Source organism: Ceratotherium simum, chromosome 6 (assembly GCF_057802395.1).
Source record: "Ceratotherium simum simum isolate JZ-2026a chromosome 6, ASM5780239v1, whole genome shotgun sequence".
Lineage (NCBI taxonomy): Eukaryota > Metazoa > Chordata > Mammalia > Perissodactyla > Rhinocerotidae > Ceratotherium > Ceratotherium simum.
In genome coordinates this window covers 7,622,623-7,649,535 of record NC_141905.1, presented here as the reverse complement: position 1 = coordinate 7,649,535, position 26,913 = coordinate 7,622,623, and the positions used below count along the sequence as shown (strand labels likewise).

At 47.4% G+C, this 26,913-nt stretch overlaps 1 long non-coding RNA gene across 2 annotated transcripts; it reads right to left on the bottom strand.

The window, feature by feature from the left end:
- Positions 1 to 1,717: 1,717 nt before the first annotated feature.
- Positions 1,718 to 25,679, bottom strand: LOC147916754 (uncharacterized). Of its 2 annotated transcripts, none has more exons than XR_015552553.1 (3): positions 25,591 to 25,679; positions 2,770 to 2,837; positions 1,718 to 1,854 (listed from the first exon to the last, which is right to left on the bottom strand). It is a non-coding gene; the product is annotated as an uncharacterized LOC147916754 (long non-coding RNA). The 2 variants fall into 2 exon arrangements; XR_015552554.1 differs by lacking the exon at positions 25,591 to 25,679 and adding an exon at positions 3,121 to 3,201.
- Positions 25,680 to 26,913: the final 1,234 nt, after the last annotated feature.

Below are 26,913 nucleotides of genomic sequence, written 5' to 3'. Positions count from 1 at the left end.
GAGGTCTATCCCAGCTCCAAGGTTCTCGGGCTTGACGGTCTGCTCCCCCAGCTCCTTGGCTCTGGCTCCTTCTCTGCCTCTACTTCGGGACTCCATCTCTCTCCTCACTCTGCTCTTTGCACTGGCTTCCCTTTGCAAGCCCAGCCCCTGCTCGCTTGGGCCCGAGGACATGCCGACATCTCTGGTTCAGCCTTGCTGTGCTCTTCAAGCAGTTTAGCTCTCCCCGCTGGTTCCTTCTGCTCCCGGCTACCCCAGGTCACTCCCCAGAGGCCCAGCTTGGCCCCTCTGCTCCCTCGGAGCACACCAGCAGCAGGAGCTGTCCACAGGTCCCCAAGGCACGGAGCAAGATGACACTGCCCCAGTGCAGCCCACCGAGTGCCGGCTGCCTGAATCCCTGCTTCCCAGCAGCCCGGGGGCAGAAGGGATGCGCCCATGCTGAGCGTTGGCTATGCTTGTTTTATCTGTGTGACAGCGACTGGTTCTGTAACCACAACACGATTCAAGCTCCATACAGCAGAGGCAGGGGGCAAAGGAAACAGGAGGGATGGTGGGAAGGACACTCTGGTGCGTGTCCCCCGAGGAGTCACTCCTCTGCCTACGTGACCTCCGTATGTATTTAAATAAGATAACGCTGGGCCTGCCCCTTGCAGCTGACTTCCTCGTAGATTGCCAGGACCTCTAGTCAACGATGTTGTTGGCTGCATAAGTGTCACTTGGATGTTTCACCATCGAGATTTTTCTTTTTGATTTCCCACAACTGTAAATTATGCTATAATGTTGCTAAATGTCCAGAAATGGAACAGGAAGCCGCGCCGTTAGCAGCCAGAGCACCGGGTGAGAGTCTGCCACTGGGTCCTCCTGGGGCCTTGTCTATCCATCTGGGGGTGGGGAGCGTGTCCCCAGTCTCCCCACTACAGGACTGTTATGTGCACCAGATGAGGGTCAGAAGTAGCATCCTGGGAGTCAAGCTGCTCATTGGCACGTTGTTGTTTGTAGCTGTTTTTGAGGCTTTCTGGAAAACACAGCGCCTTTTAAATCCAAGTCAGCTGATTAAAAGATCACACATGGCATATGACCCATGTGGGGGGCTTTGCACCATCTCATTGATCCTCCGTTCTCCCAGAGGGGTGGTTGTCTTCATGGATCCCATTTCACAGACTTGAGGAACCAATACCTAGAGTCCCTGACTTTCCCAAGGCCATTCCAGGACCCCTGGGGACATTTGCATTTAAGGGACTAATTCCTCACAGTCAGCTTCTCGTTTGAAATCCAAGAAAACACGAGATAAAGGGCATTCTAAATATATTTCTTTTCTATAGACGCGGATCTCCTGTTGCTGGAAAACAGGAATTAGCTTGTCTGCTTGAGGATGTGGTTGGTTCTTTATAAAAAGGATGTACAAGAAATTTGCACATAGACTGCCGGCTTCATTATGCTGCCGACAGCTCCCAGCAAGAGGAGAACGTTTGCAGCCAGATATTTTGGTAAGAATTCTATTTTATTCTATGTGGAGTATGATTACCTTTACCCTTGGTTTCGTGCTGGACAGAGGGGGTCACCCAAGGCCATCCAAAGGAGCTGTCTTGGTCTCGTGGGCTGAGAGCACCTAGGGACGTCTGTGGTCGGGGCCCGGGCCCTGGCCGACGGCACGGCCCTCGCCCTGAGCTAGGCGCTGTCCCGCGTCTGCCTGGGAGACGGAGCCTTCAGCGTGCCCACGATCATCGGGGGCCTGGACCCCAGGGCCTCAGGGCTCTGACACATTCAGTCTGTGAGGACCGCTGTGTCCCCAGACTACGGGTGCACGAGGCAAGTCCTTCATGGGGAAGGCTGTGCATCCTGAGGCTGCCCTGCGTCCTGTTGGGAAAAAATTCAACCAAGCAGTTAATTCAGAAACAGTGAGGACGGCTCAGGAGCTCCCAGTTGAGTGTCCAGGAGCTGCCTTAGACGAAGTGGGATGCCCTCTGAATGGGCCACATGCAGGTGCTGTGTGGGTGGTTGTGCAGATGCTTGTGGGGTCACAGGTGCTGGCCGGGGGGTCTCAGGTGCTGGCCGGGGGGGGTGGTCACAGGTACTGGCTGGGGGGGTGGTCACAGGTGCTGGCTGGGGGGTCACAGGTGCTGGCTGGGGGCGGGTCACAGGTGCTGGCTGGGGGGTCACAGGTGCTGGCTGGGGGGTCACACAGGTGCTGGCTGGGAGGTTGTACAAGGAAACATTTTGTGTTCTCTGGACCTGGGAGCCTTCAGATGATGGCTGAAGCCCCAGACACCAGTGGGAGAAACGCAGTCAGTGGTCCTCAACCTGGCTGGATGTTAGAATCATGAGGGAGCTTTTAAAAATCCCCAGGTATTTTTAAACACTGGAGATTCGGGTTTAATTGGTCTGAGGTAGGTCCCAGACATCAGTATATTTTTTAATTCCCAGGTGAACCTAGTGTGCAGCCAGGGTCAGGAACCACCAGGCGGAGCCCAGGAGCCTCAGACTGCACACAGCAGCCTTCGCTGTGGTCTGAGCGGGCATCTGTAGGGATGAGGGGTCAAACTCTGTGTTCACAAAGCCGGGACTCCGGACCCGACTCTGGACTGCACCTGGGCTGCGGGACCCTTCTCGTGATGTTAACCCTCTGGTCTCCCTGTCTACAACGGGGTGGGGAGCGGCTGAGACTGGCCTTTCACTCTGGTCAGTCCTAATGCCTTGGGGGTCTGTAAAGTCTCTAGATGTTTTCCTCTGAGCTGGGTTTACATCATCATTTGGTTTGAAAGGAAAAGTCACCTGCTTTTGTGGAAGGTTCCAGCCATCAGATTTCCATGTCCCCCGGCTTCAGAGTATAGATGCTAATCCTTTGAGAAAAGGACAAATGAAATTTTGTGTGAGACGCCTGAGTTTAAAGAATTTGATGGGCTTAATTTTTATTGCAGTGAAATTCACGTAACGAAATCAACCATTTTAAAGTGAATAATTAATTCAGTAACAGTTCATACATTCACAATGCTGTGCAACCACCACCTCTTTCCAGTTCCAAATGTTTTCATGACCCAAGAGAAAACCCCATACCCGTTAAGCAGCTGCTCCCCACCTCCCGCAGCCCCAGCATCGCTAACCTTTCTGCCTTTATGGACTTACCTGTTCCGTGTAAGTGGAATCACACAACGTGTCCTTTTGTGACTGGCTTCTTTGACTTGGAGTAATATCCTTGAGGTTCCTCCACACTGTAGCGTGCATCAGCACTTCATCACTTTAGATTGAATTGATTTTTAATTCATTATCTGACCACAGACTGCGTGGTAGCTTTGTGAAAAAGGACCAGCAATGCCATTCTATGGAAGGCTTCAGAAAGGAAAGGAGAGTCCCCCAGCACAAGGGAAGCGATTTCTGCCCCTATCCTCGGTCTCTCGGGGTCGGCCCTTCTGTCTCTCCCCCCCTCTCTATTTCTCTCTCTCTGTGTCTCTGTCTGTCTCTGTCTGTCTTCTCTCCCCCACGTTCCCTCGCCTCTTACCCTGTGCCCTCTTCTTCTTCTTCCCTTTTCTCTCTCTCTCTCTCCCTATAGATTCTGAAGAAGGTTATTGGGGAACTGGAGCTTGCTTTCAACTGAAATTTTCAGGAAATTGGAGCAAATGAAAGATTCTTCAGGGTTAAGTTGTGCTGCTGCACTTCAGGTCTTCCCTTTGCCCGCAGTTTTGCTGAGCCAAGGACCTGCCGTGCAGCAGGAAGCCAGAGGCCGGCCGGTCCAGGTCTGGCTGTCTCATTCAGGGCCCTGTGCTAAAACTCTCACCCAGCCGTGGGCAGCACCCTGGGCTCTGCTGCTTGTAGGCTTTTCCTGTGGCACCATCCTTCCGGTTCAGACCAGCTGCGGCCTCCTTGCTCACCAGCTTCCCAGACTTCTGCTCACTAGCCTGCCTGGTTCTCTCCCAGGGACTAGTGGCTTCTCCCTGTAGCCAACCCTCCTGGGCATTCCCCACCAGGAGTAGCCACTGCACATCTGAATCATAGTGGGAAGAAAGATGGTGACCTCTGCCCATACTGGGCCGGGGAATCTAGAAAGGAGGAGGCAGCTCTGAATCCAGTCATCCTTCAGGTCCCCAGCTCCCTAACCCACAAGCTAACCTTCAGGACCAAGGCCAGGGGGCAGCTTGGAATGGGCATCCTCCATCACACCCCTCCCCGTGTCTTCCCAACTCTGTGGCTTTGCTCACTTGGCCTATCTCCGGAGCATACCCTCTCCCTGCCCTGCTGTGGATGGCAGGGATGTGAGGGGACCACGAGAAGCTAGGTAGGGAGACAAGAGTGTGTCCTGGGAGAAGAGGGGACTCAGAGAGAGGGGAACTGAAGTCATAGGAAGGGGAGTGGTGGGTGATAAGAGAGGAAAAGTAGGTTGATGTCATCTTGAGAAACTTGGACTCTTCTCTCGTGGGCAATAGGGAGCTATTGAAAGTCGTAAGCATAGGACTGATCTGGTCAGAATTGCTTATAGAAAGAATGACGTGGCAGCAGGATGTGAAGTCAGCTGTCACCTGGATTCTCACAAAGGCCTCCTCACTGGTCTTCCTGATTCTACCCATGGCCCTTCCATCACTTCTCAAAATCGCAGCTGGAGTAAGGCTCTTAACCCCTAAATCTGATGAGATCTGTCACTCACTCAACACACCCCAATGGATTCCCATGTCACTCCTCCACCTGGGCCACCGTTACCCACCACGTCATCTCCTCCTACATCATCCATGTGCTCAGCACCAGCAACACCGGCCTCCTTGCTATTCCTCAGACGTGCCAGGTCTTTGCATGTGCTCTACACTATCTCCGGAACACCCTTCCCCCTAAATATCCACATGGCTCACAAATTCACCTCCTTCAGACTTCTACCCACTGTCACCTTCTTTTGAGGCTTTCACTGGCTGCCTGCGTGTGTTGCAGCGGGACAGGTTATGTAGTAACTGGGTCATGGGTCACCTGCCCATCACTGTGACTCAAAGACCCAGGCTGATGGAACAACCGTTGTCTCAAGTGATGCTGCTTGCCAGGCCAGAGGGCAAAGGGAGAGACTGAGCTGTAGAAGGGTCTCGTGTCAGCAATGACATCCTCAGCCTGGAAGTCACACATGTCGCCCTCCACTCACAACTCATTGCCCCAGCTACCCACAAGGGCTCCAGGAAGTACAGTCCTACCACGTGCCTAGAAGGGGAGGATTGGAAGTACTGGGAAAACTGCACTAATGACTGTACAAACCGCAACCTCACCCTGACATTCCTATCCTTCCCTGCTTTATTTTTCTTTGTAGCATTGATCACTATCTCATAGATTTACGTATTTTAACAGCTTTATTAAGGTGTACGTTACATGTGATAAAATTCAAGTGTTCTAAGTGTGAAAGTCAAGAATTTTTAGTAAATTTGTAGAGTTGTACAAGCACCGCCATAATCCAGTTTTAGGACATTTCTATCACCCAGAAAATTTCCCTTGTGCCCATTTGCAATTAATCTCCCCTTCCATCCCTAGACCGAGGAAACCATTGATCTGCCTTCTGTCTATATAAATTTGCCTTTTCTAGACATTTTATGTAAGTGTAATAATATATTATGTAGTCTTTTGCATCAGGCTTCTTTCATTTAGTGTAAGATTTCTGAGGTTCGTTCATGTTCTTGTGTATCAGTAGTTTGTTCCTTTTTAGCTAAATAATACTCCATTGTATGGATGTGCATTTTGTTTATGCAGTCACCAGCTGATTTGTTGTTTTATGGCCTGGCATATGGTCTATCCCCATAAAGTTCTGGATGTACATGAAAATAGTGTATATTCTGCGGTCTCTGTGAGGAGTGTCCTATGCATATCAATTGGGTCAAATTGGTTGATAGTGTTTTCCAAGGCTTCTATATCATTGCTGATATTCTGTCTAGATATTCTATCAATTATTGAGATTGGCATATGGAAATCTCCAACTCTTACTATTCATTTGTCTGCTGCCAGTTTTTTCTTCGTGTATTTTAAGGCTCTCTTGTTAACTCTGTATATATTTATAATTGTTATAGCTTCCTGATGTATTCACCCTTTTATCATTGTGAAATGTGTCTCTTTGTTGTAATGTTTCTTGTGTAAAGTCTATTTTATCTTATACTGACATAGCCAGTTCCAGCTGTCTTATGGTTACTGTTACATGGCATATCTTTTTCCATCTTTTTACTTTCAACCAGTTTGTGTCATTGAATCTACAGTGTGTCTCTTATAGATAGCATATAATTGGATCTTGCTGTTTCACGAAGACAATCTTTGCCCTTTGACTGGGATATTTAGACCATTCACATTTAATGTAATTATTAATATGGTTAGACTTACATTTGCCGTTTTGTAATTTGTTTTTTATATGTCTTCTCTATTTTCATTCCTCTGTTCCTCCTTTACCACCTCCTTTGTATTAGATAGATATTTTCTAGTATACTCTTTAATTTTTTTTCCTTTTTGCTGAGGAAGATTAGCCCTGAGCTAACATCTGTGCCAGTCTTCCTCCACTTTATATATGGGTTGCCACCGCAGCATGGCTGACAAGTGGTGTAGGTCCATGCCCAGGATGCAAACCCGCAAACTCGGGCCACTGAAGTGGAGCACACTTAAGTTAACCACTATGCCATGGGGCTGGCCCCCCTGTTTAATTTTTTTATTGATTGTTTTTACTATATTTTTGTGTTATTTTCTTAGTGTTTTCTTTGGGATTACAATATGCATTTTACCTTAATCTACTTCAGATTATATTTCATTCCAGTTAAATATTTAAATTTTGCTCCAAGGTAGTTTCATTTCCTTCCTCCTCCTTTGTGTTATTATTGTCATGTATATATTACACCTATATATTATAAGCCCCAAAATATAGTGTTAGAATTATTGCTTTACACACTCTTATGTCTTTAAAAGATGTGAAGAGAAGAAATGAGAAAAAATAGATTTATAGAATATTCCATATTAAGCCACATATTTACCATTTCCTGTGTGCTTCATTTCTTCCTGCAGACCCAGGTTACTGCCTGGTGTCATTTCCTTTCAGCCTGAAGAACTTCCTTTACTGTTTCTTATAAGGCAGGTCTGCCAGCAAGGAATTCTCTCAGTCTTTGTTTATCTAGCAATGCCTTCACTTAGCTATTTGGATATAGAATTCTTGGTTAACAGTTTTTATTTTTCTTTCAGCACTGTGACTATGTGGTTACACTTCTAGCCTCCATTGTTTCAGGTGAGAAGTCAGCTGTTAATCATATTGATACTCCCCCTCCGTGTGATGAGTCATTTTTCTCTTACTGCTTTCAGGATTTTCTCTTTGTCTTTCAACAGTTTGACTGTAATGTGTTGAAGTGTAGATCTCTTTGTATTTTCCTATGGGGGATTTTTTGCGCTTGTTATATGTGACCACTAATATTTTACATCAAATTTCAGAAGTTTTCAGTCACTATTTTTCTCAAATGATTTTTCTCTCCCTTTCTCTCGGTCTCCTTCCAGGACTTGTGTTACACATATATTGGTATGCTTAATGTTGGTTTACAGGTCTCTGAGAGTCTGTTCTTTTTTCTTCAAGTGTTTTGTTCTATGTCTCTCTATGTTCTTCAGATTGGATCATTTCTATAGCTCTGTCTTCAAGATCACGTATTCTTTCTTCTACCATCTTAAATCTTCTGTTGAGCCCCTATAGTGAATTTTTCATTTCAGTTATAGAACTTTCAACTCAAGAAATTCCATTTGTTTTTTTATATTTTCTATATCATTGAGATTCTCTATTTGTTGCTTCATTATTGTCATATGTCCCTTTAATTCTTTAAACATGTTTCCTTTGGTGAGGAAGATTAGCCCTGAGCTAACAGCTGTTGCCAATCCTCCTCTTTTTGCTGAGGAAGATTGGCCCTGGGCTAAGATCCATGCCCATCTTCCTCCACTTTACATGTGGAATACCTGCCACAGTGTGGCTTGAGAAACAGTGCACAGGTCTGTGCCCAGGATCTGAACCCACAAACCCTGGGCCGCCAAAGCTGAGCACACAAACTTAACCACTACGCCATCAGACCGGCCCCCATAGTTTTTATTTTAAGTATTTGTCTGCTAAGTAAAAAATCTGGGAACACTCAGAGAGTTTCTGTTGACTTTTCTCCTGAGCGTGAATCACACTTTCCTTTTCCTTTGTACATCTCATAACTTTTTTGTTAAAAACTGGGCATTTTATATAACGTATTGTAGGAACTCTGGATTCTGATTTACCTATATAAATAACGTTGTTGTTATTGAATTATTTGTTTGGTAACTTGCGTGGGATAAATCTGTTAAATCTGTCCCCCAACACACACTATGCAGCCACTAATATCTCTGCTTATATTTGTTTTTTATTCTTCCTTCTGTTTTTAAGCCTGGCTTCCTAGGGGTCACCCCTGTTTCTGTGTAATTCAGTGATCAGCCAATGATTGGACAGATGTTATGCTCAAACCTTGAGCCAGTAAAGCTTCCATTCTCTGCCAACAGATCTGTGTGAAGTAGGGAAATGCTCTCAAAGTTCACGCTGTCTACCCTGGCTTCTACTTTCTGCTGGGCCCTTCACATTACCTCTGCACATGCCCACAGTCTTAGGGTTGGCAGGAGTGTGTGGAGACCCTGAGCCCTCTCTGGTATCCACTGCACATGCTGCAGCCTAAGCCAGCAACATGTTTGCCCCAACAATGACTGCACCCTCAGAGCATTGGTCCTCCCCATTCACCTGCTCCCAAGATTGTCTGTTCCACTGACAATGCTTCTGGGTGTGGGCATTGCCCACCACTCAAAGTTGAATGAAGCACTTTTGACTTCTTTATCAGCAAAGTTGCAGGTCCCCAAGATGTACCCCACCCTGGCAGAACCTCTGTGAGGACTGAGCTGGGGAAAGTGGCATAGGAGCAACCCTAGGCAAGAACACCACAGACTCCCACTGTTCTTACCTAAAGAGCAGCAGTTTTTCAAGCATTAAATGCTTACGAGATTGTTGCATGCCTTTGGTCAATTTCCAGAGTATGGAAATGGTTGTTTTTGTCAATTTTGCTCAGATTTACAGTTACATTTTGGAAAGGAGATTTGCTGACCTCATCAAAGTCTTGCCTCCTCCTTATTTATTTCATCTATTATCTATCTCCCCTCTCCTGTTAAGATATAGGCTCTATGTTGCAGGCTTTATTGCTGCCACCCCTTTGGTCACTGTTCAAACACCACTTAGAATAAGGAGAGGAAGGGGGAAGGTTAAGGTTAGAGCTGTTTTCACAGTGCCTAGAATGACGCCTGACACATAATATATCTTTAGTAACTGTTTGTTAAGTGAATGAATGAATGAATGCATAGCATAGAGAGAGGACTGATGGAGGCCAGGTAGCCTTCCTGAGGACTTGAGTCAATAAGAATATAGAGAGGACAGTACGTTCAAGAGATACTGGGGAGAAAAGATAGACAATGCTTGGCAGTGCTGGACAAGGGAGGCATTGAGGATGTCTCGGGTTTCCAGCCGGGTAAGCCTCCCAAGGAGGCTCCATGGGAAGGTGGGGCGATGGCAGGCCCAACTGCTGCTTCATACTGATGAAGTGAACCAGCTTATCAGCAACAATGTGTGTGTGCAGCAAAATGGCTGCTTCTTCCTTTCTGTTTCCCAAGAATCTCCCTGTGGCCCAGCCTAAAGGGAAACATACAAGAAAGGGAATCCTGGGAAGTTTCCTTCAGCCCAGCCAAACTCTGTTACAAAGCCATCATAGGTCCTTATTCTCTGGTTTTAGTTATGGGACCCAATGGAAGACGTAAGGCCATTTTGAGATTCCAGCAGAATGGCTCTGGGAGGGCTAGCTGACACACAGGGGGAGAACAGGCCGGGATAGGGAGAGCCATAAGGTAGGAGGCCATTTCAATAGTCCAGGGAAGGGCTGATAAGAAGCTAGGCCAAGATCGTGGTGGTGGAGACAGAACAGTCTAAGAAAGTGGGATGCACAATGCTTGGTGGCTGGCTGCAAGTGGAAGGGGTGGGAGGAAGGAGGAAAGTCGAGGCCTAGCCTTCTGGCTTGGGCAGGTGGGAGAGTAGAGGTGCCACTGTTGGGAGGGGTGCAGAGGGAGGGACAGGTACAGGAAGGACTGCTTGGTGCCCTTTCTGACCTGCCCTTCCAGCATACTCTGTTCTTTCATTATCCCATCTCACCAACACCAACGTCACCCACCCACCCACCCATGCGCCCTACGTCCCCTGTGGGCTGCTCTGGGCTGCAGCTCTGTGAGTGAAGAGTGAAACCCTGCCCAGCTTCACACAGCAACTGTCCGTGGCCCCTGACCCCCGCCCAACACCACAGACACTGCACTGGGGCCTGCCTGCACCTGCAGCCTCACAACTCCTGGGTGCCCAGGGCAGGGCCCTCTTGGCAGCATTCATCCAGAGACCAGATTGGCTTCTGGGGGGATCAGCTTCTTTGGAACTGATCTGATAGGGATGGTGGCAAAGTGTGTGTAGAGGGCAGCTTTTCTGACTGTCCTGCCCACCTGCTCGGGCCCTTTACGCTGGAGGAGCTCTCAGAATTAAGAGAAAGTCCCAGCCAACATGAGGCAGCCCCTTAGACCCCTGCCCACTGACACTCCATCCCGGCTCGTTGCCTTTAACCTTCACGTCCTGACTCTACCAGCAGCTCCATCCCTGGACCCCTGCTCCTGCCCCTTCTGACTTCCCTCCCAGCACTCTGGTATTGGCGTGCCAGCCACGGTTGACTTTGCCTGCCCACTCCACTGGCCTCTTGGCAGTTACCTCAAGTGACCACTCCCTGCTTGCCTCCCACTGTCCCACCAGGCGTGACCTAGCCAGAGGTCTACAAATGTTTATTGAGCCTGTACTATTGGCTGGCAGTCACTGTTCTAGATTCTTGAACATACATGTAGAAATACAGCCCCTTCTTTCAAGGAGATGTTGGTCTGCAGAAGGACAGGGCTCTGGTGGAGGCTGTACAAGGAGAGCAGGAGCAAGGAGGGGGGTCTTCATGCTGCCAGGGGGGTCAGGGTTGGGTCCCAGAGCAGGAAGCAGCTGAGTCAGCCCTTGGAGTGTGGGCGGGAGAGGCCAGGTAGGCAGACCACAGCGGTCATTCCTGGAAGAGAGCCAGGGCTGCACCAGGCGCTCTGAGGCCTCCACCCTGCTCATCCCAGGCTCCCTGCTCAAGCACCAAGCCCAGCCTGTGACATGCAGGCACACAGACAGCACCAACACGGGCTGGGCTGGGAAGACCCAGCCACCCCGGTGTCTCCTCCACACAGCGTCCTCTCAGTGACTTTATAGAAGCCCGCTGATAAACGCTGAAGCTGTTTGGGGAAGGCGGGGGAGAAGCAGTGTCAACCCCTTAGCGCCCGTTCCTCCCCAAGATGTTCACCTGCACCTGGCAGCAGAGGGCCCCTGGGAATGAGATGGCAGGTTGGGTTTTCTTCCTTTTTTTTTTTTTTTTTAAATGAAAAGAGCAATGAGGAAGGACCTAGTACTACCACCCAACTAAAAATAATAACAAGTAGTAGCATTGAGATCACCTGGCACAGTTTACAACTCACTTCAACACGGCGGTCTCATTTAACTCCTCGACCAGCCTGTGAGATATTTATGTTCCTATTTTGCAGATGAGGAAAGTGAAGTCGTTCCGTCCTGCTCCCCTAGCCAGGAAGTGGTAAAGCTATGTCCAAGTTTGGGTTCCCCAAAAGCAGAGCCTAAGACAAGGGCTTGGGTGCAGGCAGTTTATTTGGGAGGTGTTGCTAGGAAGCAGGAATGAGGGGCGGGGAGAGTGAGACAGGGAAGGAGGGAAGGCCAGCCAGCATAAGGGGCATTATCGTTATCAAGGCCGCTGCTGTCAACAACAGACTGACTTCCGCAGGAACTCTGGGGAGAGTGCGGAATGCCTCCGGCATGGTCCTGGAAAGATAGAGGCTCGCAAAGTATCCTGCTTCCTTTCTCTCTCACCTGAAGGCTGCCCCCAGGGCTGTGGAAGCCCAGCACTGCTGGACTTCGTTCACTTGCACAGGAGCTTTAAAGGAGGCACCTGAGGCTGAGAGCCCGGCGTGGGAACCCATCATCACACCTGTCACTGGAATCAGAGCTGCCACAGGGAAGAGACGTGGGCCCCCAAAGCTGTGCTACAAGCTGCAGCCTGTGCCCCCAGTAATTCTCTCTTCCCAAGCTGGGGGAGCGTGTGAGCTGCACGGGCCTGGGGAGACATGGAGTTGGGGTCCTGGGAGACCCAGCGCAGAGGTGCAGGGGTCCGGGTGGGGGCAATAAGAGACAGAGGGGCCAGGAACAAGATGAAGTGTCCTATTTCATGGTGGTCCCAGAGGGGTCCCTGCTTCCTAGGGCCCCCAGGGGAGCTGGAATTCTCTCCCTCGCGGTGAGGAGGAAGGGCAGGTGTGTCAGTCTGCTGGGGCTGCCATAACAGAGTTCCACAGGCTGGGGGGCTTAAACAACAGAAATTTATTTCCTCATAATTCTGGAGGCTTGAAGTCTAGGATCAAGGTGTTGGCAGGGTTGGTCTCTTCTGAGTCCTCCCTTGGCTTATAGACAGCCGTCTTCTCCCTGTGTCCTCACATGGTCTTCCCTCTGTGAGCTCCTGTGTCCAAATCTCTTCTTCTAAGGACACCAGTCATATTGGATTAGGACCCACCTTAGTAGCCTCATTTTAACTTAATCACCTCTTTAAAGACCCTGTGTCCAAATACAGTCACATTCTGAGGTACTAGGGGTCAGGACTGCAACATATGAATTTGGGGGGACACAATCCAGCCCATGACACCAGGGGAGAGCCTCTTGCTTTCCTGGGCTCTGAGCTGTCTGCCGTAAGCGACAGTGAGGTGTCTGTGCCCTGAGAACAAGGAGGCGGGGCAGAGCCCTCAGCGAGCATCTAGACAGAAGTGCTGCCAGACACACTGCCCTCCGGGGAGCGAAGCGGAAGCCCACACTCACCCACCCGCAGCGACCTAGCCAAAGAGGGGCTGATTCAGGGGTTTTCCTTAGGGAACCATCCTACGCTGATTTCTGTTCCTGCGCATCTGGGAGAAATGACTTGACCCTGAGAATGATTGCGAAATCGCAGCCGCAGTGAGGGCTCACAGTAGCTCTGCGTTCTGCAGCTCAGCCTCCCATGTGGTCTCATTTAACACTGTCCCAGCTCTGTGGGGGCGGAGTGGCCTCCCTGTGACCAGACAAGGAAGCTGAGACTCGGGAAGTTTACTGACTCCCAAGGGCACACAGCTAGTGTGCGGCAGAGGCAGGACTCAACCCAGACCTGAGCTGAGCCATCTCTACTGTGCATTCGTCACTGCACTTCTGCCTTTAGGGACATCAGCTGCACCCTTGGCCATAGCTGTGACATCTCCACCAAGGTCTGGAGTGTGTACCCATCTGGCTCCCCATGGCATGACTGGGTTAGTGGTACAAACAGGCATCTCTCAACATGTCAGACGACTGGCAGGTAAGAACACCAGCCAGTTACCATAGAAACAAGGATGGGAGGAAGCGGCATCCTGCTGGCCTAGGAGGAAGGTGAGGATGAACAGAGGGACATAGAAGCCATGGCATTGACTTTCAGATACCTGGCCTAAATGCCATCTAAGAGTCAGGGCATCCTGAAGCCCAGCTCAGCCCAGTGCTACGTTAGGAAAGGCTCCTCCCTCCTCTCCCCAGACCTCTGCTCCCTCCTCCTCTTGATCCAGTTCCTGTTAACTTTCCAGTGCACAGGGAAAGTCAACCCTCCCACTCTGCTGCTAACATCATTTTACCAGTTCTGAAAAGATAAAAATAGCCTTTAGAGAAATCCAGGTCTCCATGTAGATCCTAGTTCCACCACTTACTCCGTGGTCTTATTCAAGTGATATGATCTCTCCACTTGGGTTTCTCACTATAATAGGGAGATCATGATAAGCCATCTCTCACAGAACTGTTATAAGGATTATATATCTAATAAAAAACAGAGTTCAAGGAAGGACACAGGGTAATTCCTGAATGAATAGGAATTCCCTTCCAGACAAACCATTGGATCCTACTGTTAATCTCTGGCTGTGAACTGTTACCTTGGGGAATTTTTTTAAAAGAAAGTGGAATCCTGGGCTTGCTCCTGATGGAGCCTCTGTGTAGGGACACAGGGACCCTGTACTTGGAGCCAGGCACCCAGTCTTACTTCTCCAGTGTTCAGGGAATGCAAACCCAAGACCAGTCACCTGAGGGTCCCAGAGTGGACAGTCATAGAGATGAGAGCTAGCTGGGGCCATTAAAGGTGGCCAGGCCTGGGAATTTGACTCAGTGGTTCCCTAATGAAGGGTTAATGATTTATTCAGTCACTCAGCACACATTTGTTATGCCAGGCACTATTCAAGGCACTAGGTATATAGCAGATAACAAAACTGATAAAAATCCCTGCTTCCTGGCGTTCAGCTTCGTCACTTGTCATAACTTAATGGAGGGATCTGAAGGAAGTTGTTCTCTGAAGTCTTCCATGTGGGTCATGGGCCTCTGGGGGGTGAATCAGGATCTTCCAGGGGCTGGTGGGGCGCGAGGTGCAGTAGAAGATGTTCAAAAAAGAATAGTCTTAGGCAGCAGCTATAAAAATTTAAAAACCCCAGTTTCTAGTTTCATCTTTGACATGTAAAAAGCTTAGAAATTGTCGCTCCCAACGGTACAAAAAGAAAAAACATAAACAAACTTAAAATCTATGACTTTTCTTAGACCCATCAGAGAATTGAGGTCACAGGGCAAACCAACACCCCAAATCTAGAGACATAGGGAAATTCAGAAAATAACAGCCAAGATCAGCTTACCTGAGCAGAAGCCACTGGCACCATAAACTGGTAAAGACACTTAAATGGTAAATTTGACTAATTGCTGGAGGCTGAGTGCAGATTGGCTTGAGAGTGAGAACCCCCAGGGCTCAGTATTGCAGAGGAAGCCCCCACGCTTTCATGGGCTTTTCCCCCCAGGAACTCCACCAGATTCTCAAGATGAAGAATCAAGAAAAATCCCCATGTGTTTTGAGCAGAGGGAAGGGAAAATTAACCATTCTGGAATATGATCAGAGTGTTCTCCATAACAAAGGCCTGCCCCCCAAGTAAAGCAACTTATCAGAGCCTTAACTACCTGGCAGAAGGGAGTTAGCCAACTCCAGCTTCCTCTAGACTTCTCTCCCACCTAAGGAAAGGGAAAAAAAGGCTACTTCTGAGGGACCAGGGACTCAGGCCTAGAAAAAGACTGGTAATTGATTATAAGACTGTAAAATGCTTCCCCTCCTCATACCTTACCACCCCATCAGCAGGGCTATAGCAGCGGATTGCAACTGAAAGAGCTGTGAGGCACAGACTCTATTTAAGAAGGAGTCCTTAGGGAAACCCCAAGACAACAGAGGAGAAAAAAACAAGGATACTAGAGAACACTGAAGCCTCTGGCACCTACAGGCACAATAAACATTAAACACAGCATAGCTCCTAGCTGGATTAACATAAAACCTCAAACTAAGACCTATTTACCTCAGTTCCTATGACCTGATACATTATATATGGCTTCCAAAAAAGAATTATAAAACATGCTAAAAGGCAATAAAAAACACAGCCTGAAGAGATAAGCTAAGCATTAGACAGTTCTACTTATAAGGAGCTTGGAAGTCACCACTCCATCCTAACAACAAGTACAAAGCTGAGCAGACTGAAAAATCAACAACTCTTCTAAGATCCATGAGAGAGGGGGGGACACAGGGTAACTCAGTGCCCCCAAGATTGGAGGCAGACACGCACGTACAGGGTGTCACGACTCACTGGGGCAGACTCATGAGTGGGAACTACTGTGGGAACCAGTGCCGGGGAGGGAAATGTGAACTGTAGTTGACAGATTCCTGGAGGCTCAGTGTGGACAGCTCAGTCATGGGAGGCCCCCACAATATAGTGAGATTTATCTCCAGAAGCTCAACCATGTTCCCACAGTAAATATCAGAGAAAAATCCCCTCATGCTTCCAGCAGGAGGAGGGGAAAAGGAACCATTTTGAAATAAATCAGAGCACTCTGTTCTTCTTAACACGGCCTGCCCTCAGGGGAAACTAGTTAACCAGAGCCTAACCTGCTGGAGTATTGTCAGAGCCTAACTGACCTGGGGGAAGGGAAATACCCAACTCCAGCCTACTCTAGCCAAGCATCAGAACCAGGCTCAGTTTGGCAGAGATTTTGGAATTATCAGATAGAGAATCTAAACTAGCTGAGATTAGTATGTTAAAGACTCTGATAGAAAAAGTAAACAATATGCAAGAACAGATGGCTAATGTAAGCAGAGAGATGGAAACTCTAAGAAAGAATCAAAAGGAAATGCTAGAAATCAAAACTGGGAAGAATGGCTTTGATGGGCTCATCTGTAGACTGAACACAGCCGAGGAAAGAACCAGTGAACTTGAAGATATGTCAATAAAAAATTCCAAACTGAAATGCAAAGAGAAAAAACAACAAAAAAGCAGAACAGAAGAACTAAGAACTGTGGAATAATTTCAAAAGGTATAATAAACACATAATTGGAATACCAGAAGGAGGAGAAAGAGAGAAAAGAACTGAAGACATATTTGAAATAATAATAGCCAAGAATTTTCCAAAATTAGTGACTGTGAAGTAGAGAATTTAATCTTGCCCAGAAAGAGGGCTGGACTTTGCTCTTGGCTTCCAGGAGGTAATCTCTGTCATATCTGATAGAAGTGTCTTCATTCAGGGGAAGGGTTGGCTACATCAGATCTAGTGTTGCTAGAGTGTTGCTAACCGTGCCTGATAGTCTTGGAGTAGAGGCTGCCCAAGCCGGAAAGACCAACTGTATGATTTAAGATGGAAGCTTTAAGTCATGTAGTATCAGTCAACCTGGAGGCTGAGATGAACCAGGTGAACAATCAATCAATCAATCAAGCATGCCTATGTAATGGAGCCTAAATAAAAACTCTGAAAACTGAGGCTCCAGTGAGCAATTCCTGGTTGGGAATACTCTGTGCATATTGTCACACGTTGATGCTGGGTGGGTAATATGTCTTGACTCCATGGGAGAGGACAATGGAACCCTCCCAGACTCTGCCCTATGCATCTCTTCCTTGGCTGATTTTAATTTGTATCCTTTCCCTGTAATACACCATAACTGTGAGTATAATGGCTTTCAGTGAGTTCTATGAGTCCTTCTAGCAAATTATTGAGCCTGAGGGTGATTTTGGGTACACCTCCAAACTTGTGGTTGGTGTCAGAAGTGAGGGTGGTCTTGTGGAGGATTGTGTGCCCTCAAACTTGATAGCTGACTCTAAACTTTGCAGTTTGGCCAACTCCTGACAGGAAGCTCAGAGAACGCCATCTAGGATAAAATTGTGTGTGTGTGTGTGTGTATACATATGGCATATCATATTCATATATATGACATATCATATTCAAACTGCAGAAAGCAAAAGACAGAGAAAATCTTGAAAGAAACTGGGGGTGGGAGGGACCACCTTATCTTTAGAGGAACAGGGATAAGAATTACATCAGACTTCTCATCAGAAACATGTAAGCAGGAAGAGATTGGAGTGAAATATTTGAAGTGTTGGAAGAAAAATGCCCACCAATAAAGGATTCAATATCTAGTGAAATTATTCTTCAAAAGTGAAGGCTAGATAAAGACTTTCTTAGACAAACAAAAACTGAGGTTATTCATCACCAGTAGACCTGTCCAGCAAGAAATGTTAAAAGAAGTTCTTCAAAAAGAAAGAAAATGGTATAGGTCAGAAACTCAGATCTACATAAAGAAAGACTATCAGAGAAGGAATAAGTGAAGGTAAAATAAAACCTTTTCTTTTTCTTATTCTTAACTGATCTAGTAGATAACTGCTCAGGGTAGTAATAGTAACAATGTATTGGGTGATTATAGTATATGGATAGCTGAAATGAATGACAGCAATGTCAGAAAGAACAGAAAAGAGGAATTGTTATAAGGAACATGCACTATTTGTGAAGCAGTATAGTGTTATTTGAGAGTGGACTTAGATTAGCTATAAACAGATATTGCAAACTCTAGGGTAACCACAAAAAAGAATTTTTTAAGAAGTATAATTGATATACCAAGGAGAAATAGGTAATTTGAATAGGCCTATAACTATTAAAGAAGTTGAATCAATAATTAACAATTTTCAAGAAAACAAAGCACCAGGCCCATGGTTTCACTGATATATTCTATCACACATTTAAGGAAAAAATGATACCAATTCTCTACAATCTTTTCCAGAAAATAGAAGTAGAGGGAACACTTCCTAACTTATTCTATAAGGCTAGCATTACCCTTGGGGTACCCTAATACCCAAACCAGATAAAAACAAGAAAGGAAAGCTACAGACCAGTATCTTCTATGAACATAGATGCAAAAGCCCTCAACAAAGTATTAGCAAAATGAATCCAACAATGTATAAAAAGAATTATATACCACAGCCAAGTAGGACTTACTCTAGATGTGCAAGGATAGTTTAACATTCAAAAAACTATTAATGTAACCCACCACATCAACAGGCTAAAGAAGAAAAATCATATGATCAAATGGATTGATACAGAAAAAACATTTGACAAAAATTCAACACATATTCATAATAAAAACTATCAGCAAACTAAGAATAGAAGGAGACATCCTCAACTTGAAAAAGAACGTCTACAAAAAGCCTGCAGCTAGCATTATATTTAATGGTGAGAAGCTAGATATGTTCCCCCTATGTTGGGAACAAGGCAAAAATGTTCCCTCTCACCACTCCTATTCAGCATTGTACTAGAAGTCCTGGCTAATACAATAAGACAAGAAACGGAAATAAAAGTTATACAGATTGGGAAGAAAGAAACAAAACTGACTTTTTTCACAGATGACAGGATTGGCTATGCAGAAAATCCCAAGGAATCAACCAAAAAAAAAAAAGTCCTGGAACTAATAGGCAATTATCACAAAGTCACAGGATACAAGGTTAATATATAAAAGTCAGTTGCTTTCCTTTGTAATTGTTTAAAGTGAACAAGTGGAATTTGAAAATAAAAACACAATACTATTTTATTAGAATAAAAAATGAAATGCATATGTATAAATCTAACAAAATATATATAGGATAGATATGCAGAAAACTACAAAAGTCTAATGAAAGAAATCAAAGAGGATCTAAATAAATGGAAAAATATTCTGTGTTCATGGGTTGGAAGACTCGATATTGTTAAGATGTCAATTCTTCTCGACTTGATCTATAGATATAACACAATCTCAATCAAAATCCTGGCAAGTTATTTTATGGGTATCAACACACTGATTCTAAAGTTTATATGGAAAGGTAAATGACCTAGAGTAGCCAACACAGAACTGAAGAAGAACAACGTAGTTGGAGGAATCACACTTCCAAATTCAAGACTTACTTTAAAGTTATAGTAACAAAGATAGTGTGGTATTGGCAAAAGGATAGACACATAGATGATAGAATCAAATCGAGAGCCCAGAGGTGGACCTACACAAATACAGTCAACTGATCTTTGACAAAGAAGCAAAGGTAATTCAATGGAGAAAGGATAGTGCTTCTAACAACTGTTGCTGGAACAGCTTTATGTCCACATGTGAAAAAACATGAGCCTTGACGCAGACTTTGTCCCTTCAGCAAAAATTAACTCAAAGTGGATGATAAACCTAAATGTAAAACACAAAATATAATATTTATAGAAGAAAATCTAGGTGACCTTGGGTTAGCAATGAGTTTTTAGATCCAACACCAAAAGGATGTTCCATGAAAAAAAATAACTTTACTGAAATTCAAAATTTGTGCTCTGAGAAGGTCACTGTTAAGAGAATGAAAAGTCATGCTACAGACTGGGAGAAAATATTTGCAAAGAACATTTTTATTTTTGAGTTGTAGAGTTCTTTGTATATTCTAGACACAAGTCACTTATCAGATGTATGATTTGCACAAATTTTCTCTCATTCAGTAGATTGTCTTTTCACTTTCTTGAAAGTGTCATTTGAAGCATAGAAGTTTTTCATTTGATTATATCCAGTTTATCTATATTTTTTCTTATGCTGCTCATGCTTTTGATGCCCTATCTCAGAAACCATTGCCTAGTCCAAGGTTATGAAGATTTACGCCTATGTTTTCTTGTAAGAATTTTATAGCTTTAGCACTTTACATTTAGGTCTTTGATACATTTGAATTAATTTTTGTATCTGGTATGAAGGAGGGGCTCCAACTTCATTCTTTTGCAGATGGATATCGAGTTGTCCCAGTATCAGTTGTTGAAAGGACTGTTCTTCCCCCATTGAATTGTCTTCGCACCCTTGTTTGAAATCAGTTGATCATAAATGTGAGTGTTTATTTCTGAACTCTTGATTCTATTCCAGTCCTGAGGGGTTCCTCAGGGTGCAGGACTTTTGGTGCTAAAACCAGGATAATCTCAGGCAAACTAGAACCTTGGTCACCCTGCAGCTGGACAGGGCTTGACCACCAACCACTGCTCGTATTCCTCTCTCTAATTCTCCTAATTCTACATTTCACTGCTTCCCAACCCCTCAATTACTGGATCTGTGCTTCTTTTGAATTATCACTATAGAAGTTATTGCATGCTCAGGGGAAAAATTCAAACAGCGTAGAAAAGTGCAAAGCAGAAAGCAAAGGACTCCAAACTTCCATTCTCACTCTGCAGAGACAACCACTGTTATCTCCAAAAAATTTTGACACATATATGCATCTTTCCTTTTGATAAGAACACAGGTGGAACTGGAGCATGCACACAGTTTAACAACCAGCTCTTAAAGCTGTATAATGTCCACTATATGATTATAGCATCAGTTATTTCATAATACCCCATAGATCAGCCTTTAAGTGTGTTGAAGGCCGGGTCCCCTGGGAAGCTGACTCTGAAATGGAGATCTGCATGCAGTAAATTTACCAGGGAGAGAGCCCTGTGGGGAGTCAGGAAGCAGGACTGAGCAAAGGGAGAAGTTGGACGGTGATGCAGGCACAACGATGGCCTCCATCGGCTGCACACTCCGCTGAGACTGGGGTGGGCCTTCAGGGCTTTGCCAAGTTGGCAAAAAGCCCAGGCCTCTTTACCCCACAATGACCAGCCATTGCTGGAAGCTGTGCCCAAGAAGGGAGTGTACCTTGTGTGAGGAAATTTCCAGCAGAGGCAAAGGCTGAGGGCTACATGTCAGCAGCTGGGGGACTAGAACCTTCAGGCCTGGGGGCATCTGGGTGGCACAGCAGAGCCCACTGCAGATCATCTCTAGATTTTTACTGTTACAAACAAGGCTATGAATGCACCTTTCTCAGCAAGATGATGTATCTGCAAGATACGCCCCTGACTTGTTTGGTCGGGGGTGTGCACTGCGCTCCTCCCTCAGTCGTGGTAGTAGCCACCCCATCACCAGGCCGTGGCTGCCTCTGGAGGGTGGCATTCCTCTCTCTGCTCAGACCCCCTGGGTTGATGGATGGGAAGGCAAGCTGTATCCCTTCCCTGTAAAATTGCCCCACGTCCCACCTGCACCAAAGAAGGTAACTCCGAGGGCCCACGTGGAGAATGGGAAAGGGTTTAGGCCCGTTTTGTGATGAAATCTTGTTGGTTATGAATGTGCTTTAATATATATTACTGAGACCATGACTTGATGACTTTCAAAAAGTCCTTAGCCTTTAAGTTTGCTGACGGAGGCCACCAGGAGGAATCAAATGCCTTGAAAGCAAATTTCTAGGCCTATCAGTGATTTGGGGGTCTCGGGGATGGAAGGGTTAGCCGACAGAACAGGTAGGTCAGCTCCATCACGCAGGTACCATATGGTAGACACCTGTGCCCACGTCCTTGCTTTGGAAATGGACAGGAGCCACCTGCGGTAACACACCCCAGCAGGCTGAGGTTGAGATGCCAGCTTAGTCCCGCTAGCTGGTGACCTGGCACACATCACTCCCCACCTCTAAGCCTCACTTTCCTCTTAAAACAGGAATTACGGAAGCATCTTTGGGTGGTGATGTGTGTGAACCATGACGATGGGGCCTGGCACGTGGTGTATCTCAGCAAACGGTAACTGCTAAAGGCATGGTTGTAACAGCTACACTAAGGGAAGACACTGCCACCAGGGCACAGTGTGCTCCTTGCCACGTCAGGGCTGGTTCTGAGACCGTGTGAGTGCAGGGCTGGGAGAGCCAGGCCATCCTGAACAGAGAGGTGGCTGGTCAGGCAGCCTGGGGAGCTCCAAGGCCTGATTCACATGCCCACTGCAAGGAAGAGAAATAGGCCTGATATCAGTCCCCATGCTGGCACTTCTGGCCATTGCCCCCCTTTCTTTGAACCCTAGAGTACCGTGTTCTGGCCTTCGCCTTAGGACTGATTCTCCAGGCAACTCACAGTGCAGGGCCACAGCCCTGATTCTAGTGCCTCTCTGCAAATGACAAAGGTGCCCCTTCTTCCAGGCTGAGCCAGCCCCAGGCCCAGACCCTACAGCTTGTTGAACAGTGCACTGCCTGAATGAGGGCCCCCACGCCTCTTCAGTCAGCCACACTGTCGGCAGGGACCAAAATGCCCAGCCCCACCCAGGGTCCCTCACAGTCTGTGCCCAAACTGGGTTGAGATCTTTTGTAATATCCCATTTGGGATGTGGTGGAGACTAAAATTCAAAATTGAAAATTTGGAAAGAAGAGTAAGATGCCATGGGCACAGGACTGAGCTGTTCCCCAGTGCCCTGCCCTGGGACAGACTAGGGACCCTGCACAAACCCCTGTTCCCTGCCCTCTCCCAGACCCCCCTGGACATAGGCCCAGAAGGGAATACAACAGGCCCTGCTCTTGAGGGCTCACACCTAGAGTAGGGCAGACAGCCTTGGACATCTGTCTTACCCTCTCTGATCCTGTGACGCCAACTGGGTGCCCAACAATTCAATTCAATTCAGTTGTGACACCGGCCATCCAGAATTAAGGCAGACTCCACAGCTTAAGGGCTCAGTCTCACAGGGCTGCCCCCACTTCAGACACTAGTTCCAGCCCTCCTATCATGCCTCGCTCCTTCTGTACGCCAGCCCTCACCCTGAAGCTCTCCAGGGGCCTGCCAAGAGTCACCTCACTAGCACAGACTCAGCTACAACTGAAAGGGGCTTGTTATGAATAACTTAAGTAAAGACATTCCTACCACTCAGGAAATTCCAAGAGTTTTGGGAGCTCTGTGCCAGCAACCAGGGACAGAGACCAAATGTCTATTTCCCATTACACACACCCTCCGTGCGAGTGTCCTAGAGATGAGGACCGTGTCTCTCCCAGGTTGGACCCTTCCACAGAGCTCAGCCCTGGGCTTTGTGTAGCACTGGTTATTAAGACACATGTACAGAGAGGAAAGGATGGAATATCCGCCACTTTCCATGAAGGCCCGGTGACGTTGCCTTGGTTTGGAACAGAGCTTCAGTTCTGAAGGCAAAAACCTAACAAATGTCAATGTAGCAATTCCTAGCAGCCACCACTTATTGAAAACCTACTCAATTTCAGTACCACTTAGAAGCTTCCTCTATTTTTGACAAGTCTTCACAATGGCCCTGAGGTAGATATCGTTAGTCCTGATAAGGCTCTGAGAGGCTGAGATTCTGAGGGGGCATCAGGATTCAATCCCAACCTGTTACTTGCCAACACCCTGTGGGGTCTCCCTGCTGGGTTCCTGGGCTGAAATCAGGACGTGAGAAAGACAGAACCGAGAAGGCCTGGCTGGGTGAGTCTCTGGTATAACCGGATAGGATTTGGGGGTGGGGTGGGGTTGGCTATTGCAGGATAACAAACCACCTTAAAACTCAGCGGCTTCGAGTAGTCAGCTTGTTCTTGCCAGTGAGTCAGGCTCTCCTGGGCTCACACAGCCTTCTGTGCTTGGCTGGCGCATCCATGGGGGCTAGAGAGGAGGGTCTCACTCACGTTTATGATGGTTGCTAGGGCAAAAACTGGGTTGATGGAGCCACATGTCTCTCATGGATGCAGAGAGGGGTGAGGGATTCGGGAGATTTTTGCAACCGGTCTACCACAGGAGGGACACAACTGCTTTTAAGAATTGGAGGCTCCTTTGCCCAGGTCTCTCTTGGAGCTGGATTTCCTGGTGGTGAGCTAAGCTTTTGGGGAAGCACTTTCTGTTCTAGGTGACACGCTGTGCGTGTATGAATCCACTCCTTTACTGGGACCTGGGGTGGCTGAGTGGGGATGGGTGTGGAGCGGAGACTATCTCCGGGGAACCTCGAGGCTGAGACACCATCAGATCTTCCCTCCCCCTGGTTTGGCCTGGGCTGGAAGGGAAGCCCAGCAAAGCAGGTGTGTAAATGTGAGTGTTGGGGGGAAGCCCCTCCTTTGCAGAGAGGGGCAATTTGAGCACCATCTGGTCTAGTTCCTGCTAGAATCAACCGTCTTCAAGCTGAAGGAAAGTTAGGAAAGCACTTCGCTGTGGAAATGCGAGATAACAGCACTTGGAAGGAATGGCCCTTAACTGAGCATATTGTAAATATCAAGTGCATGTTTTTGAAGCCATTTCGTGCATTGCAGTGTGTCCTGGAGCAGTGTCGTGTTATGATTAGGATGTAAGTCCTGGAGACAAACGGACCTGAATTCAATTCCCAGCCCTGCCCTGACTCCCCCGTGACCTCCGTGAGGCTGCACGCCAGCCCCTCAGCCACATAGGAGGTCCTGATCACATCTAACTCAGAGATGTTTGAGCTAAATGACTTACAAGAGTGCCTGCTCCACAGTGTGTGTTCAATAAATGTGATTTGATAACAGCATAAATCTTCTTCCCTGCTGTTGAGAATGAGTCATGGGAAAGGAGCTCATTAGTAGGGACTTCCTCCATGACCCCTAACTTCCCAACAGCCCTGCGCGAATTGTGGTCCCCACTTTACATATGAGGGGGCTAGGCTCAGAAACAAGCCACTTCCCAAGTTCCCAGAGCTACACAGAGGCTGGCGAAGGATTTGAACTCAAGTCTCATGGGCCCCAGTGTCTAAGTGCCCTCCACGCGCCCCCCCAGACCTCTCTGGACTGACTCTCTCTAAAAGGCCCCCGGTCACCAGATACCAGAGGAGCATATGTCGCAAGGCATCACCATGTGCTTTGTGTAGATATTTCAACTACTCTGCACTCAACATTGTGGCTTAAGTGTCATTATCTAGAGAATCAACATTATTTTCAGAGAAGTGACAACTGTTGTGAGGAACAGGGCCTCCTGCTAGGGTTGGAACGTGGTGGAATCCCTTCACCCTAGCCAAGCTGCTCAACGTGCTTCTTTCTCGGTGACATAAGAACTCGTCTTTCTCAGAGTTGGCTCAAAATAGCTCTCTTTCTGTTGACCCAGTCATGTTCTCTCAGATCTGAAAAACGCCATGGAAGTTACCTTGTCCTATTCCCACATTTTCCAAAAAAGAAGCTGTTCTATAGAGGGGAAGTATCCTGGCTGGGTGGGACTCAGAACACTGGGACGGGGCCGAAATTTCAGGGACCAGGTATTTAACGCCTACATTTTCCTGGACTACCCAAAGAGGTGTGCGTACATCCTCTCTTTCAGTCCTCGCAACAATCCTTGTCAGATGTCCCCATTTTAAAGAAGAGGAAGCAGAGGCGTGGCGAGATTACCTGATTTGTCCAGGGTCAAGCTCCTCGTCAGTGGCCAAGCCGTGTGTGACTGCGGAGGCTGATGCCAGACGAGTAACTGAGAAATACACACACCGACCCCAGTATGAAAGAATTTTATTTCACATGGAGAAAAAAAGATTCTAACCACTAGTAATTTCAGGAAGTGGTAATTTGCCATCAATTTGACTTCCTGTTGAGAAATGTGAGAGCAAATGAGTCACAGTGCCCCTCTATGCCAGGTTCCTCTTTTTAGGATGTGCCCCCAAAACATTCTCGCTGTGGTAGTTTTGGTGTCAGCCCCAGGCCCTCCCTGGAGGTTGGACTTGGGCTCCTCTGAACCAGGAACTTGGTGATGGGTCCAGGTTTCTTTTGCAGCTGAGTCACTCCTTTGTTCCAAAGAGTTCTGAAGGATAGAGGTGTCCCCGGACCTGGACAAGTGAGGGACCTGGTGGGCTCTCTGTCATTCAGTCCACTTTATTGTGTTTGGGGCAGAAGTGACACACCTTCTCTCCACAACCACTCCCAATCCCAACTTTCAACCAAGGCACTGTTGCAGATGTGCCTAGACGGCCCAATCCTTCATTCCACAGATAGTTTTTAAGGTCCCTCAAGACAGAAAGCTGTACAAAGGATGATGTGTTTTCTGGAAGAACCAGTGGGAGAGTTAAGACATACTCACGGAGCTACAATCAAAACTGCTGTCATGCAGCCTTCCCTCACGTTGCCACACAGAGACCCCGGAATACTCTGGCCAGTGCTGGGTGACCAGCTGGGGCAGTAGAGAGCAGTGGGCACTTCTTGGGCCCCTGAGCAAAGAAGTGGCCAGGGCAGTCCACTGCAGGCTGGTTGAAGGCAGGAGGGGACGGCAGAGCTCGTCGTAGGAGGACCAGACAGACAGGACAGTTCCCAGAGGTGGCCAGGCTAGGTCGCCAGGCTGGTGGTCACGGGGGGGCCACAGAGGCACATTTTGTGAATGGCCACCCTAGGACCAGAGGCTTGTGCTCTTAAAGAGGAGGCTGACATGTTGACTAGACTTTACTATTGACCAGAGAAAAATATTATGAGAATAAATGTTGAGTATGAGGAGGAGCAGAGAGATGTGCCGCCCGGTGGTGCTGAGGGGCCCACCCCCCGTCGGCACAGCTCCCCACGTCGGGCAGCAGCAGACGGTGGCCGGGGAGTGGGGCTCATGGACAGCAGGGCTGGAGTGATTTCCCAGCCTTCATGGCCTGCCACTCTGTGACGGTGGGCATGTGTGTGTGAGGGCGAGCCTGTGAGTGTGTGTCAAACTTCACAGACACATGCATGTGTGGGTGGTGGAGC